Raw genomic sequence first — 17,671 nt, forward strand, 5'->3', positions numbered from 1 at the left:
GGCTTGTGATTCTATGAAAGAGGTGCGATATGTGATTTCGATATGCTGATGACGGGCCAGTTTGGAGGACTTGAGGCTGGGTTTTCACTGTAGCTTGAGCACTGAGATGTTGATTATGTGAGCACATACTTTTGGACTTATATATTTGGTAGTATCCCTATTAGTGGAATTTGTGGCTGGATGGATACATGATGAGTGTGATGTGACCGCGAGATGTGTTCATATGATTTGAATGTGACGAGAAGGGTCTGCTTGAGGTGTAGGAAAAACTATTTGGTGCTTGATTTCCATATTGATTTGATGTATAGCCACGAGTTATGGGTGTGGTGAAGGATCTTTTCATGTTGTTCAGTTGAAGAGTGAAGTAGTCATGTCATGATATGAGTTCAGACTCAGAAAGATTAAGTGATTGCATAATGTTTGTGACGGTAGAAGGGTGTAGAGATATGTTAGATTGAGGCGAGGCAGGTGGGTTATCTCCTACGGGGTGTCCTGAGAGTTGTGTGATCCCTATATTGTTTTGTAGCGAGTCCTCTTTTACGTGTTGTAATTTGAGTTTGGATCTCTTATGAGAGTGGGCTTGACTATTACAAGGGTGAATACAAGATTTGCAGATGATTTGAAGTACTAGATGGCTTGTGTTGCATGAGCTTATGAAGGATTTAATTGAATCTCACTATGGCATTATGGCAGTAATAGAGTATGGGTATTGTGAGTTATGGTGTGTTTTGATATATGGATTTGAGCCAAGTGGGGGAGTTTTCTATTGATCAGTTGATTGCACGGTTATGTGTTGTATTGGTTTCAGTTTGAGGTATACTGGTGAATTAGTTATGACTTGCAGAGGTTGAGATCGAGGATGACTCGAGTAAAGGGAATTCTGGATATAAGTTTTATTAGGATTTATGAGTATATCAGAATCATGGAATGATTTGAGTTGTCATTAGTGAACGATGTAACGTGTATGGAGCAGAAATTTATCTGGTTGCATTAAGGCGGGGTTACTTCTTTGGGTGCTGGAGTGCTAATGGGGCACAGGTCGTTCGGCCCATTTGATCAGCCTAATTGAGATTTAAGCAGAATGGATGACTCTCGGGAATGGTTCTAATGAATTCAATATTTATATGTGAAAATTGAGAATTTTTGCGGGTTTGTATATGGCTAGAATCGGAGGGTTACATTGGATGGTGTGGGGACTCTCGGTATTTCTATATTTGTATGGATTCTACATTGAGTATCAAGAAGGTAAAAATAAACAACTTTAAATTCACAGAAAGTCTTTTCAGAGCGGGCATCTCAATTATGGTACTTTTTGGGTGCTTAAGAGAGCATTCAACAGCTTATGAGGCTTAGGGCGGTGTGGTTTTATGCTAGGGTCTCGTGTGTTAAGTCTTGGTTGAGGATTGTGGTATTATGGCGATGAGAAGTATCAATTTGAAGGTAATTCAGAAGGGACTCAGAGAAATATGACAGTTTAGTAGTAGGTTGGATCAGTATGGTAATGGATATGATCGGTTCTTTGGGTGCTTATGATGCGGTGGGTTTCTACAGGTGTTTCATGGAAATGCTCTTGGGTTTTTGGTGACCTGCGTGTCTTGGTTGAGTTAGAGAGATTTAGTTATGATGATTTAATTATGTGCAAATGGATTTCGAAGAGATCTCAATAGTTTCTACCATGGTTCGAGGAGTATATTTTCTACTGGCGTGAGGAGCATGTGATGTATAGTGATTTTCTCCGGATGAAATCAAATGAAAAGTTCTTGGCTAATTGAGTGAGTAGTTGCTTGTGACTCGGAGTGGATTGCGAAGTTCTCGTATTTTTCGTATGATGACATAGTATATGCAGTGTGTTGTGTAGGATTGAGATTTGCATGTGTAAAATCACGGTTCAGTATTGAAGGGGAGGTCATAAGTCCTTAGGTAACATGGACAGCTTCAGATGACCAGATAAATAACATTACTATTTGGTATGGCTCGATGAAAGTATATATTTCAGAAGGGCGGATGTGTTTTGATTTATGGATACTTCATTGGTATTGCGGCACTCTCCTAGTTGATTGACTACTGGTGTTCAAATTTTGCTTTGTGGCACAGAAGAATTATAGAAGTATTTCTCGCGGATGATCGTGTATGAGAGATGTGTTAGACATTCAGGCGGTGGAGTTAGGATCAGATATGGTGATTCATGTGTTCTATGGATTTGGATACTAGGAGCTTTCAAGAGCAGATTGTTCCATGGTTGCAGACTGTGAAGTCCGACCGAAGCTAGCCTGGTGATAGTATGTGTTATGATTCAGTCATTGTGGACTTTCGGAGGATTATTTATCTATTTGTGGTTGACCAGAATTGATTTGGGGGTCCATTGGTAGGCCCAATTAGGATGTGTATTTTACAGCGAGTTGGATTGGTTGGCTCCATACAACTTTTGCTGAGGGATGTGCCATTTGGTTATTGTTGAGCTTATTCGTGTTCTGAAATGATCTATGAGTTACTCTTCTATACCACGAGGAGTTGTGATTAGTTGGTTATATGCATATATGGTGCGGTTTTATTTGAGCTTTATAGCGGAATTTGAGCAAGATCAGTATTTGGGTATTGTATGATTGATTGTGCATTTGCTCTTTTCTGATTATGGTATTGTGTTATTTGCTCTCCGTGGTTATGATAATGCACTTTGGGTGCTTGATGTAAAATTTTGCGTGGTTATTGATTTTGTGCAGGGTGGCTCGAGGTACATAATATGGACCAGCGTTTGGATGGGTCACACATTATGGCGGAGTTATGTTGAGACATGATCCTTTGTGTTAGATTTATGTGTTTTGGTTATACGGTGTGTGATAGGTTCTTAGCATTGCTTTGTGACAGTACCTGTTGAGCTTGCTAGATAGTTCCTTCGTCTGAATCATTTTCCATGATTGAGTACATTTGGAATGTTGCTTATTGGTGCACGAATTGCACGAGTTGCGGCTTTAGACTGTATTAATGTGTCATGTCACTAGAGTGATTATGTTAGATGGGATGAGGTCATCCTACCTAGAATGGGTGCTATCGGATCAGACTGCGGTATATTTGGAAGGATGTTGATACTGATCGGCTAAGAAATTTGCTATAGTTCCTATCAAAGGAGAGGGAGTTCCACAACTTGTTGGTCTGACGAATGATTATGAGTTTATGCATGTTTCTTTCAATTTTGGCAGTATATGAAGGTGTTAGAACGAGGCTCTGTTTGATAAGGTTTAATATCGGTGTTGGGTTGTTTTGGGCAGCTATTGTGATTAGAAGTTATCGCTATGAGTGTTTGAGTTATATGGTATATCATGTGATTTCATCTTGAGTTATATGGCTTGATACAACTTGTTCAGACTTATACATTGTGTAGATGCGAGATTCTGATCTTATAGAAAGTTTTGGATGTGGAAATTGGATTCGAAGGCTTATGGGCTAGTTTGGATTAAGAAATTTCAGTCATGTTTTGTTATCAGATCTATATGGGATAGGGTAACATGGGATCAACCTCGGGTATGTGCATAGTGAGGTTACACGGCAATTTGATGGCTTTTGAAACAACTCTGGGCACGTTCGAGGATGTATATGTTTAAGTGAGGGAGAATGTAAAGACTCGAACGATCGTTTTGAGCATTTTCACTTCGCTCGGTAGTTTGGGAGCACAAGTAGCTCCGTATGATGTATTAGAACTTGTGTGCAAAATTTGGGTTCATTCCAAGTTGATTTGATATGTTTCGGCGTGAGTTTTTGGAAGTCGAAAGTTCATTAAGTTTGATGTGAGGTGCATTTCGTCGTTTCGATATTGTTATGTCTGTTTTGAGGCCTCGAGTAGGTCCATATTATGATATAGAACTTTTGGTATGTTTATACGGGGTCCCGATGGGCTCAGGTGAGTTTCGGATAGGTTTGGGTTGTGTTGCACTCATTTTTCTTATGTTTCAACGTAGTTTCTTCAAGCATAAATGGTACCACATTAAGTAAATGAGCTTCAATTTCTGTTTTTATTGAAGCATTAGATCCGTATTGTAATTACGGAGCCATAGCAAAAAGAATCGTCAAATTTGAACATCGTATGAGGATTTTATGGTCATTTTACTAAGAATTGAGTTGTCAGATTTTTTTCAGATTAATTATGAAATTGTCACTACTGCGTATTTAAAAATCTGCACTATTTCAAATATTGAAACCAACATATCTCCTTCAATATAAGATCAAATGGAGTGATTCAAGAGCCTAACTTGACTAGAATTTTACAAGAAATCCATAGGAGGTATCAAAAGTTAGTTTCGAGATCTCTTGGTACAAGAAACGAGGTAGAACATTGTTAAAACGAGAGTTTTATGCATTTAACATATTTTGAGTTGGAGAGCTCGAAATTGGGTAATTTTTCGAGGCACTTTTCAGCATATGAATTGGGGTAACTGTTATCTACTAAGTTTTGGTTATATTTCATGAATCTATTTTCGATTGTAGCTTTTGGTTGATGAATTTTAAAAAGGAAATTGGTGGTTTTGGCCTAAACTTTCATAATATGAATTTTTGAGTTTTGAATACCTATTCAGAGTCGGATTTGAGTGAAACTAGTATGGGTGACCTCGTAATTGAATGGGTTGACGGATTTTATGAGTTTTTTCGGGTTCCGAGGTGCGGGATCGGGTTGGGCTTTTTGACCGATTTTAGGCATTTGATTAAAGATTCAATATTTTTTTATTGGGATTGATTCCTTTAGTATTGTTTAATGTATTTGAGTTGTTTTTGATTCGTTTCGAGCCATTCGGAGGTCGGAACGCACGTGATGGGATTATTGGGACTTCGCTTGGCTTGCTTGGTGTAGGAATTGGCTTGCTAAAGATAAGTAACTCTTCTAAACTTAATGCTAAGGGTATAAAACCCCGAATTATGTGCTATGTGATTGGTGTTGAGGTGACGCACATGCTAGGTGACGGGCGTGTGGGCGTGTACCCTGTGAGTTGTGACTCTGTTGTTTCCAGGGCACTGAATAATGGCCCTATTTTATTGATATCTTTGTTTTAATCATGTGATAAGATAAATGAGATGTACATCATGATAGATATCATGTTTAGGCTTTATGCTGATGATGTTGGGACCCATAATGGCTGTTTCTTACTGTCATCTCATTAAATTCATTGATATTTTGTACTCAGTCACATTCAAGCATTCATATCATATCTCAGTCTCAGTTGTTACTTAATGATACATCATATCATTGTTCCGGGTTAGTTTTCATGACATTGTGAACCCGTGGGTAAGACTGGAGAGATTGATGACTGAGTGAGGTCGAGAGCCTGATTATTAGTGACATTTATTGGAGCCGGAGCAGATTATTGATTATGCCTTTGTTGGCTTGTTATAGCACTTGGGCTGAAGGAGCCCCTCCGGAGTCTACATACCCCTAGTGAGAGCGGATGATATTATTGAGGGATGGATTTCCCTGGACATGGATTTATCCGAAGTATTGATTATATTTAGCGATGGATCTTCCCTTGGTATGGAGATGGATATTCTCCATGAGGCTGGATTGGCCTGTTTTCTTCGGTACTGGGTGACTTATTGTCAATGATGTATATATTCCGGGATGGATTTTCCTTGGGCCGTATGGGCCATATACAGTACCGAGTGGTTGATTATGGTGAGTGGACGATATGATACAGTGAGGTTGAGTATTCTGAGAGTGTGAGTACATGATTCATCTCTGAGATACATGGCATTGGCATGCATATATGGCATACATGCATAGAGATACATTTTTCCCTCATGTTGTACGGTATCACATCATTCATGACTTTTGCACATTAGTAAGCGGGCATATAGTGGTATTTCACACTTATTATTTGAAAAAGGAAAGGAAACATGTTTACCTATAGTGGAAAGTGATGTTTTAAGCGTCAATACCACACAAGAGGGGGAGGGGGGTGATTTGTGTGGTACCCAATTTTCGCTATAGAAGAACCTGGTTCTTCTAGGTGTTCTAACTACTACTGTTTGCAAAATAATAAGTACATAAAATAAAGAACACAGATATTTTTACGTGGAAAACACCTAGCTCAAAAGGTGAAAAAACCACGACCTACTACTCAGTAGGATTTTCCCAAACTTCCACTAAAATCACTGAGCCAAAACAGCATTTACAAAAACTCTTTGTAAACCTAAGGATTAACTCTAATCACGCTGTGACACACAACATCCACTGTTGCGACTACTTCAAGTTAACTATAACTTGAACACTCTATGTACCTAATATAATTACTTCTATGAAAGCTTAAAGGTACAACTTTAACCACCTACTACAATTGAACTAGAATAAAAGATAGACACAATGGAACTGATTCTTCTATCTCGTTCAAGTAGCTTCAGGAGTGCATACTCAAATCACATATAAATTGCTTTCAAAATCGCCTTGCTCTTTTGCGATCAATTTAGTTTAACTTCTGCATATGTGCAATACCTGTAAAAGAGAACAATCACTGTCATTTAATAGGTTAGTAATCAGAGTTTGATTGGGACTCAATTGCTGAACTTCCATCGTAGAAGAGTTCATGAAGATCTCAAACTCTAACACTATCTTTTATCCGGATTCTATTCTCTTCATATAAGGAGACTTTCTCCCCTTATCTAATATGAAACCTTTTCGATCAGATCGGGAGATATTACTGCTTGATCAGTAGGACTTATCTCCTTCACGTGTGTATAGGTTGATCATGACTGTGCTTCACAAGATGGACCTGGTCCATGACTGAGTTCATTTGTCATTCTTCAAAACTTCACTTGTTCTTGGGCCAACAAATTCCCCCTTTTTTGATAATGACAAACTCTGTGCTTTTTACTTATTTGGAACCTGTATGAACTCAGCATAACCATCAAAACTAAACTTAGAAAATTCATTTATCATCAAGGACTAGGTTAATTAGGTTATAAATATCACATATTTTCAGAATATGTAAAACACAATATTTCTTCCCTCTTTTGGCATCATCGAAAAGTTGCATACGATGTGTGATACCCAGATTTTAATAAATACTCATGGCCAATGGGACAACTGCAAGTGCAATCATGGTGGAATCATCAGTAATCAACAAACATATTTAAACTATCAAGGACAGATTAATCATTGAACAAGAGAGAAACAACAGTTATCATTGATAGAGATATATTGCCACCTACAATCCACAAAAAGAAAGAAAAACATTCAAACCATGAGCAAAAACAGAAAAATCCCTAATTTTGGTCACTTGGGGTACTGAACAAGTTCAGGAGACAGAAGCTGTGAGTCCTAAGGCTTGGAGGAACTGGAGGGTTGGGTTTGAGTTTGGAGAAGAATTCCATCATTCTTCTTCTTTTCTTTGGCAAGCTCAGTTCTGAGACCATCCATCTCAGTTTCCACTTCCACCACATGAGCCTTGAGCCTAGCAATTTCAGCATCCTTGGCTACACATTCCTGAACTAGAGTCCTAACTTTGCTGTTGATGGGTGTCTTCTGGGATGAACCAGGTTCAATTGGGATGACATTGACTGGATAATCACAGGCAAGAAGAGTTTTGATGCCAAAGCGTTCCTTGCTAGAGGCTATTTCCCATTTCTTCAGAGGCACATTTAGCCTATCCAGAACTGTGGTTAGTATAAAGCCATATGGAGTAGCATGAGCCTTGGAGCCATTTATGACCCTGTCTAGCAGTTTGATAATGAAGGCAGGCCAATTGATTTGCTTTCCTCTCTCCAGGCACTCCATAAGAACCAGATCCATGTAGTTAGCAGTGTGCCTTTTCTCCTGTCTAGGCAATAAGCACTTGTTGACAAATTCAAACACAACCTTGTGCTTAGGCCTCATCTCACTTTTCTGCACAGCACTGGCTTCATTCACCTCTTCTGAATCACAAAACCTCTTGGTGATTGCAAGGGCAGTAGGGAGAGAGTCCAGGCATGGCCACATTTGCCTTGTATAGTCATTAAACCCTTCAGAGGGTATGCCCAGGATCTCTCCTAGTTTTTCTGCATCAAACTGCACTTCGACTCCTTTCACCAGGCTACTGACAACTCCATCCTTAACAACAGCATTGGCCATAAATTCAATCAGCTCATTTATGGCTAGCCTACCATCCATCTGAAGGACCATGTCCTTCCATCCCTGAGCAGCTAAGGCATCCACCAATCTCATCATTCCTGATTCCACCAGGTCCTTCAACAGTCTACCCTTTAAAATCTTTCTTCTACCAAAAATGGCAAGCTTGTCATGTTCCTTCTCAGAATCATTTTCTTCTTCTTCTTCTCCACTCCAGTCATCATCATCAGAAACTTTTGATTATTTGGTTTTCACTACAGATCTTGTCCTCTTGGCTAGTGTGGGTTCGTCAGTCACAGGCACAAAGGAAGACTTCTTGAAAGAGGTCTTGGGCCTTTTAGGCTTGGGTGTAGGAACCTCCACTGTTGTACCCCTTTCTTGATGGACCAGTTCTATCTCTTCTTCCTCAATAGCCTCTGAGGATTCTGCAATCTTTCCCTTTCCTTTATCCTTTCTTTTTTTCTTACTTTCTTCTAAGGCCCTTTGTAGATCAGCTTCATTATGTTTCACCTTGCTTCTTGTGGCTCTACCCCTTGGCAATGAGGAGGCAGTAGGTATTGGGGATGAGGACTTTCTTTTCTTGGAAGGCTTAAGAACATTTGGGGCTTTTGTTGTGGGAGTTCTGCATTTCTTTGGGTCATAGCTTGCCCCAACCTTTTTCAGTAGATCAGCTAGGGTCTCTTCAATAGATGGAACAGGTTCATCTCTCTGTGTGCTCAGATGAACCAACCCATCAACAGCTTCCCCAGAACCACTTCCCCCTGACTTCATGCCACTCTCTTCTACCCTTTCATCTTCAACCCCACAGATAGTACGCACTACACCTTTCCCAATTCCCCTCTCTTCACCACATACACCCTCTATCTCTTTTTCTTTTTCAAATTTCTTTTTACCTCCACTCCTACATATCCCAGGCAATTCAACATCCCTAATTGGTCCAACCATAACAAACCTAGCCTCTAGATTTTCAATCACAGATGAAATTACCTCATAAGGAGATTCTTGAATCTTTTCAGAGTCAGAAGACCCATGTCCTTTCCCCTCAGTAGCGGATTGATAGGATTCAGACTCAGAGCTGGAGTCAGAATTTGGAGCTTGGCTTTCTTTCACTTGGCTTGGTTTCAACCTTTCATTTAAAGCCTTCCTCAGAGCCCCAGAAGCTACAGTCTTTCGAGCAAGCATTTTCACCCTTCGTAGTCTAGGTTTTGGAGATGCACTGGGAGGAATAGTTGAGGATGAATTGGAAGGACATAGTGGTAAAGGAGTTCCAGGATTGTCTTGTGGGTTAGACATGATTGTAGGTTTCTTGAGAGAATTTGGGAATTTTGGAGAAGAGGGCAAGTGAAATTGAATAAACGTTTTTGACGGTTTAAAATTATGATGAAGGCAGGAGAGTTGATGTGTATTTAAAGACAAATACACATTTAAAAAGTAATGACAACCTTTTGCAGTGGTCAATTAGAGGTCTAATCAACCTAAAATTCTGATTTTGAATGTTCGATTTGGCTTCCCTAGATTTTAGGCAAAAACTACGGTTTAGAGTTCTAGGTGGACGGAACTGGTTCAATGCTAACAGATAGAATTTTCTAGGAATTTGACAAGTATAAGACTTCTACTCATTATTGAATTATTAATCTTTCTAATTGTTCAGAGTATAGAAAACATACCTGAGCTTTCATATGAACCCTGTGAGCATGTGATTTTTGCCTCACATGAATTACTCCAAAAAGAATTTTCAAAATTAATTTTTTTTATTAGGAATTACTGTGCAATTTGCTTGAGTGTTTGCATATTTTGTGCATATTTAATTTTATTAATGCATTGAAAATACAAAAATATAGCATCTGCATTTAGAATTTAGTTTTACATTTTTAGATTAATTAAGTAAATTGTTGTTTTACAAAAATGAAAATTCACAAAAAATAACATATTTTTGTATTTTTAGTCAAATTGTGTGTTTTTTCTTTTAATTTAGTATTTAATTATTTATGATAATTATTATTTAAAGTTAATTAATATTATTTTAGCTAATTGGGTTTTAATATCAAGCTTTTAATGTTTTCTTACTTTTCATAAAATTGAAAAATATAAAAATAGTCTTTGCATTTTAATTTCCAAAAAGATTAAAAGAAGGATTTCAAATATATATATATATATACACTTAGTTTATATATATATATATATATATATATATATATACTTAGTTTAGTTTAAAATTGAAAGCCTTTAATAAGTATTGAGTAGTTTTTAAAATTCTTTATGGCTATTTTATTTTCATTTTTAATTATTTCTTACTATTTAAATAATTAGTATGTTGGTCTATCTTTAACCAAAAAATAAATAAAATAAAAAAAGAGACGAAATAAAATAAGAAAAAAAATAAAAATTGAAAAAAGAGTAACGAAGCACAAAACAGAAATGCTAGGAAATGAAATTTCAAAGTGTTCCTTTCCAAGTTATCTTTGTGTGTGTGGAAATATTCCAACAACAATCTAGAGGGGTCCACACATTTCAAACATACATATTTAATTAAAAATACAGTGCACATGAATGGACAATAGTACAAGCACATGTGGTTCACACAATTCTTCCTATCTTTTGCTTTTTGTGCATGATATATACACACACGATATAGATATGGGAAAAAAAAAAGAATAGAAAAAGAGAAAGTGGGGAACAACACTTTGAGAGATAAGGAGGATTTTCGGGGAAAAAGGAGGGGACCAAAATATTTTGAGTTTTTCTTATTTGATTTGGGTTTAAAATATGGAGAAGATAAGTTGTAGTGGAAAATGCACTAATTAAATGCCCATTTAAGGGGGCTAAAAATCACAGAAGGAGGACATTCGGAGAGACACATACACTGAGTTCAAAAACAAGAGAGATTCTAAAAATACTGGAAATGAAGAAGAACATTTTCTGAAAAATACTAAAAAAAATATTGAAGAGATTTTGAGAGAGATAAAAATTCCCAGAAAATACAGTATACTACAAAGGAACTATTGTTCCATTGATCTTCCTTTGAATCTGGAGGTTTTTTGACATTTTGAAATAGTTTCTGATTTCTCTTTGTTAAAACCGGACTGTTTTTCTTGTTTCTGCTGACTGCTGAGCCTTCATTTTCTTTGATATTTTATGTGCTATCATCAGGTACACATTCTTGAACCTTAGTTGGTTTATGTAATGGATTTGCAGAATAAAAATGAGAAGCTGTCTTAAAGCATAAACTCAGTTTAGGACGATTTGTGTAATATCGTTTCAATTTTGTTTGTTAAATGTGACGTACTGTATTAGTTAGTCAGGTTTAGCTCGAAATGTATAAGTTTCTATTAGTGCGTTTAATTTAGGATTGTGATAGATTGGGAATTATTCGCTCGAACTCTGTAATTTAAATTATGTATAATAAACTTGGATGTATGGATTGTTTAGCAGAACTTTACCATGCGGTTTCGTCTTGATCATTATCATTACTAAAGGATGTGGATGTCTATTAAAGTTATAGTAATTGAAAGTTTTTTCTTAAAAGTGCAGTGTATATGAAATTTTGTTAGTAAAGATGGAATCTTGGATTTTTTTTAAATACAAAGGGGGGGGGGGGGTAAGAACAGATGACCTGTTGAGTACATTTGGATCTCAAGGCATTTGTTTGGTTTGTTTGTGATGTATTAGGTAAAATCCAAAGGTGAAATGTCCAGTTGGCAGTATGTGTCTTGAATAATTTACTAAGAACTGAGTGCTTCTTTATTCTTATAGCCTTGGTAGATCAAATGCGTATTAAGTAGTAATGCGTCATACGTCATCGGAAATTATAATTAATTAGAAGCCTACTATTTTTAAGTGTGCTTATGCATAAAGTATACATGGGAAGATTCAAGTTATTTGAGTTTATTAGTTTAAAAGAAAGGAGCTCATTGTGTAGTTCAAGAATGGAGAAGTACTACAGCACCTCTTGTTTTATTTGAAATTTATAGTAATAACCATGTTTTGGTATTTGCATTAAGCTACTTGACTGCCCTTCCCATGTATCTAAATGAGAATTTGTTGTTATTTGTTTAATTGAGATTAGCCCTTAATCATTTAGCTTATTCATCTTCATTAGTCAACTATTAGTTTTTTTAGCTCATATTTGTATGCTCGCAACAAACAATCTCAAATTAGCTTTAGGACGAAACGAGTTGTGGGATATGAAATTGGTCTAAGTTTATTAAAGATGATACATGTCTACTTTTATTCCACGCCAAATGCATCTAAATTTTATCACTAGTTGATGAAGGTTAAAGGTTTTTTTTTTTTTGCGAAAGTATTTTGGTTGAAACATATGGTTTGATATTTTTGATTTGAATGGTCTACTTGGTATTGTTTTGTATTTTCATCAACAAGAATTCCAGGTTTATTCACAAACTCAGTGGCTCTTCCTTTATATGTCAAATATTGAAGATTTTCATGGTAGCAAGTGATTTTTTTTAAAATAAAAAATAATATATATATATATATATATATAAAAGGAATATAGGGATTGCTGGTTCGGGTATGAAATAAATATAGAAATTCAGCTAATGGAGTTACTAATACTAAAAGAAGCCTAAAAAAATATACCATCAACTTCGATAAGGAAAACAATTACATCCTTAGTAATGTTCCATCCGCGTCTGATATTTTTTTTTTCGCCCCTTCTATTTCACATTGTCGGAAATTTAGAAGGAGAATTATAATATTCGTAGTTTACTTTAGGCTTGATCTAGATTAATATTGTGATTATGTATACGTTCGTGTAACATAATTGTAAATTTAACTCTAAAAGACTCGAGGGATGCGTTTGCGCAACCTCAATCAAATTTTTCTTAAATAAATGAACAAAGCGTTATTAATTGTGGACATGTTCGCATGACATGATTTTTGATACGCCAAAGGGAAAGAGTATACGTACGCGTAACTCAATTTTTTATTTATGAATAAATTAAGCGATTAAAAAGCGGTTTAATAGTTGAAGAATGCACACAGGTTTGAAAAAATGTTTGAAAATCAGATAATTAGGCCAATAATAATAGTTGAGCGACCGTGCTAGAACCACGGAACTCGGAAATGCCTAACACCTTCTCCTGAGTTAACAAAATTCTTTACCCGGATTTCTGGTTTGCGGACTGTTAAACAGAGTCAATTGTTTCCTCAATTCGGGATGTGAACTGGTGACTTGGGACACCAATTAAAATATTCTAATGGCGACTCTGAATTAAATAAAATAATCCCATTTCGAATAATGTCACTTAAATTGAAAAAACTCCCCATATACCCCTCGGGTGTGTAAAAAGGAGGTGTGACAGCTCTGGCGACTCTGCTGGGGAACGAACCCACAATCTCTGGTTCAAGGTTCAAGAATTCAAACTTGGATAAATTGTTATATTTGGCTTTATTTATTATCTGATTTTTACATGTTTGGGCCTAATGTGCTAAACGTTGCTTTTTACCGTTTTAATATTATCTGAACTGTATATATAAACTGCTACGAAACCCTTCTTCTTTCTGAGTTTTCTGAATTTATGGTGCACACGTGTGTGTGGCCCACTTTTCTGTTAGAAGTCATACCAAATAGAACGAGGTTGGGTCAAGTAACTAGGCCAGGTAGACTTTTGTGCTCTCGGTACATTGCCCCCACTTCGGCTCAAGCTGTCCGCTTGGGTAAGCCGGGTTTAGAACAATGTACCCCAGGTTTTACACTTAGAATAACTCAACTTCATGTCGGATCCCTAGTAGGAACGTTTGATTGCATCATGTGCATTTGACTTTGGAGACTCAACACAGGGGTTGGGTCTGTCTAGGACAGGTGTTCCCGAAACAAAAAGACCATCCTGATGCATCTTACTTGCTATTTGTGCATTCATTTGTTTCGGATTTGCATGTTGACCAGCTTATAAAGGGAAAGTTAGAGAAGGAAAATCAATGTGAGAACCGAGAGAGAAAATTGTCTGTTTTTGAAAAAAACCAATTTCCAAAATAATATTGAAATTCTGCTGAATTTTTTTTATTTATAAAAATGTGTTTCTTTTAAGAGTGGTCTTTTTACGAACTACGTAAGTTTGATTCTCACCGGATGTGAGATACGTAGGCAACCCACATCGGGCCCAGCTATTTTTGAAAATAAGAGGGGAAAATAAGTAAATAAAAATAATAATCACAAAAGATGTGGATACATAAATATCGTCATTTTGTCATAAGTAAGGCGATGTCATTCTTGTCCAAAATATGCCGAATGTCCCCAAAAGGGCGCCGGAAGGCCGTTTTTGCAAGAACAACCGCCTTTGGTCGTTTTTTTTTTCAAAATTTCGGGCCGGTTAGCAAATACAACCTTTAAATCTTCTTCATCGAAGTAGTAAAAGGCCGTATTGACAAAGACAGATATTTTTATGAATTGTTTTTATAGTGATGATTTTTTTTTAAAGTCAAAACGAGTCTTGATTTTTGTTTTTAAAATTAAAAGCACTCACAAGTACAAAATGAGCACCATTCAGAACCCACCATTCACAGATGTAGATGAGTTTCTATTTCGGCTCCAGATGTGGTGGTATGAATTAGGAGGAGATGGTCAGGAATGGGTCATTAAGTATTTGGGAGCTCTCACAGATATTATGAAAGTTAAACCACGCGATGATTTGATTATAGCACTAGTGACTTTTTGGGACCCTGTTAACAATGTCTTTCACTTCTCTGATTTTGAGCTTACTCCCACTTTAGAAGAAATAGCTGGATATTCCGGTTTTGACGGAGATTTGAGAAACCAGAATCTTATATTCCCAAAAGCTCCCTCTGTACACCGATTCTTTGGTCTTCTGAATATCAGTAATCAAATCAGAAAAAGCAATGTTGTCAAAGGGTGTTGTTCTTTCAACTTCCTATATTCAAGGTTCCGAAAGCTGGATGGGTTTGAAATTCATGAAAAGGGCCTTACTAACAAACAAAACAAGGACACCTGACAGATTCACCGTCGTTTCGCTTTCATAGTGGCTTTTCTGGGAATCATGGTCTTCCCAAACAAAGAGCGGACGATTGATATTCGCATAGCCAGAGTTGTACAAGTCTTCACTACCAAGGAACATCACACTCTTTCCCCGATCATTCTCTCAGACATTTATCGGGCGTTGACTTTGTGTAAGTCCGGGGCAAAATTCTTCGAAGGGTGCAATATTTTATTGCAAATGTGGTTGACTGAACATCTCCGACATCACCCCAAGTTCATGCAGTATGGTCCAAGCAAGGACAATTTCATCGAGAGTTATGAAGAAAGAATAAAAGATTATAAATCTCCAGAAGGGGTGGAAGCCTGGATATCCCATTTAAGATCTTTAATGGCAAGTCAAATTGAGTGGACTTTGGGATGACTCCCGGTAAAAGAGGTGATACACATGTCAACCTTAAAGAGTTATTTGCTGTTGTTGGGTTTAAGAAGTGTCCAGCCGTATGCGCCACAAAGAGTTCTAAGACAGCTAGGGAGATACCAAGTGGTGCCTTATGATGAAGATTTGAGTGTGCAAGTGATTGAGCTACACCCCGAAGCCACACTCCCTAAGGCTTTAATCCAGCGTATTTGGAATGGTTGTCGATACTTGAAAGATGATACCCGAGTTCCAGATCCTGCAAAAGGTGAGGTAGATCCAGGTTATGCTAGGTGGTTTGAGAAAAGATCTCGTGTGGATAATGAGCCAGAACCCGATCCCAGAAGGCCCATAAAAAGACCGCATATCCAAGCCTTTGATGACAAAATCCAAGAACGGTTGGCTTGGGGTGAAAAAGAAAAGGGGTACAAAGCGACTATTCATGCCTTAGAAAAAAGCCCGAGGAACCTCAATTTTGAGAAAGACTTACAAGCACAAGAAGCAGTAGGCGAAAAGAAGATTCTGATTTGCGAGAATAAAACTCTCCGTGCTCAGCTTCAACAGATGAAGAAAGCCTCTGAAGCGCCAGTAAGAAGTTGAAAAGATCAGAGAATCATTGCCAATCTAATGGAAAAAATGCAAGATTATGACTCCATCTTGACAAAGACTGAAAAGGCATTAGACAAAGCTAAGGAAAAAATCATACAGTTAAATGAGGAGGCCAAATCTAGTGAGGAACGCCAAGTAATGAGATTTGAAGAAGAAATGGCTCAATTCGAGAGAGAGACGGACCACTGGATACATTCAGAAGCTCAACTCCATGCACAGTTGGAAGAAATGAGAAGGTACAATAGAGAACATCAACATGCGGATATTGACAGGGAGAGAGCACATGCAAGACTCGATTAGGCCAGACTTCGGGCTCAATTAGAGTCGGCTTTGGATCGCGAGGGCCACATAAGAGATATAACCACCACTCGTCAACAGCAGTTACGAAACCAAGACCAGAATCTCCAGGACTTCAGAGCACAATTCCATGATTTGGCTGTTTACACCTCTCAAAGTTATGTAAACTGCCAAGGGATGTATTATGAAAGGTTTTTAGAGCATGCACCTATTTTTGCCCGTCATCTTGCAATGGAGTTAGAGAGGATGTACAGTACACTAGGAGGACAGCCGGGTCATGCCCCACTGTGAGCAGATGTTCCAGTGATTGAAAGTAAAAGATTGTGGAGTGAAGCGTAGTCATAGTTGTTGGAACTTTTCATATAATAGTCATGTTTTAGTTTGAGTCCATGTCGAGTCTTTTAAACCATTTTCTTAAAGTGTTGTCCAAATGTTATGTCATTTCTGTCATTGTACTGTTTTGTTTGTTAAAATAAATAGAGATAATAATAATTGTTTTCACCAGAACTACGCTCGGTCTGATTCATGCAGGGTCATGATATGTAGGCAAGAAAGGAATAAAATGAAAAAAGGGGAGGGAAATAAAAGATAGGCATGAGTGACAATAAAAGGGAAGGGTCAGGAAAAGCTGGGATGACACAAGCAACCGAGCAAATGCATGGTAGAAATGATTAATTGCCTAGGTGTATTGCATCCCTATGTGTGGTTGTTTATTTGTTAAAACTCTGATCACTAACAAGTTTGGTTGTTGTTATTCAGATTTCAAGCAGTTAGTACACCTAAGCATACTGGCAACCCACCCCTACCAAACTAGATCCAAAGGAGAAATAATCATGTCTATCCCAGATGTAGACACCAGTGTCATTGAAGGAGAAGAGTGGACGTTAACGCCATAAAAGAAGAGATGTACAAATTAAAACAACAAATGGCCGAAATGTATCAGGCTTGGGCTAAAGGACAACCACCATCTGCTTACCCGGCTAACCCTACCTTCACTCCACCACCGGCTCAAACTTAGGATCATCCTACCACCGATCTATCCTCGAGCTTGCCCATTTACCAACACTACTGGGGCACCACTTCTCATACTCCACAATCTCTACCCCCTAAACCAATTCCATACCCTCCTCCACCGGTAACTCCTGTCTTCGTAGCACCTCCACCAGCTACACTCCACAAATCTCCTAGCGAGCCTATGTTCCAGGCCCAGGACAATCAATACTACCCCTCAGAGCCCACTTTTAAAGCTCCAGAAACCCATTCCTATACTCCTCGCTTTGACCTCCCGATAGAAGCTGATAAACCAGTCAAAAAT

General features: G+C 37.7%; 1 pseudogene; it reads left to right on the top strand.

The window, feature by feature from the left end:
* The first annotated feature begins 14,574 nt into the window (after nt 1–14,574).
* LOC138870705 (uncharacterized) lies at nt 14,575–16,050 on the top strand (annotated as a pseudogene).
* The last annotated feature ends 1,621 nt before the right edge of the window (nt 16,051–17,671 follow it).

The sequence above is a fragment of the Nicotiana sylvestris genome, chromosome 6, assembly GCF_000393655.2.
Source record: "Nicotiana sylvestris chromosome 6, ASM39365v2, whole genome shotgun sequence".
NCBI classification, from domain to species: Eukaryota; Viridiplantae; Streptophyta; class Magnoliopsida; order Solanales; family Solanaceae; genus Nicotiana; species Nicotiana sylvestris.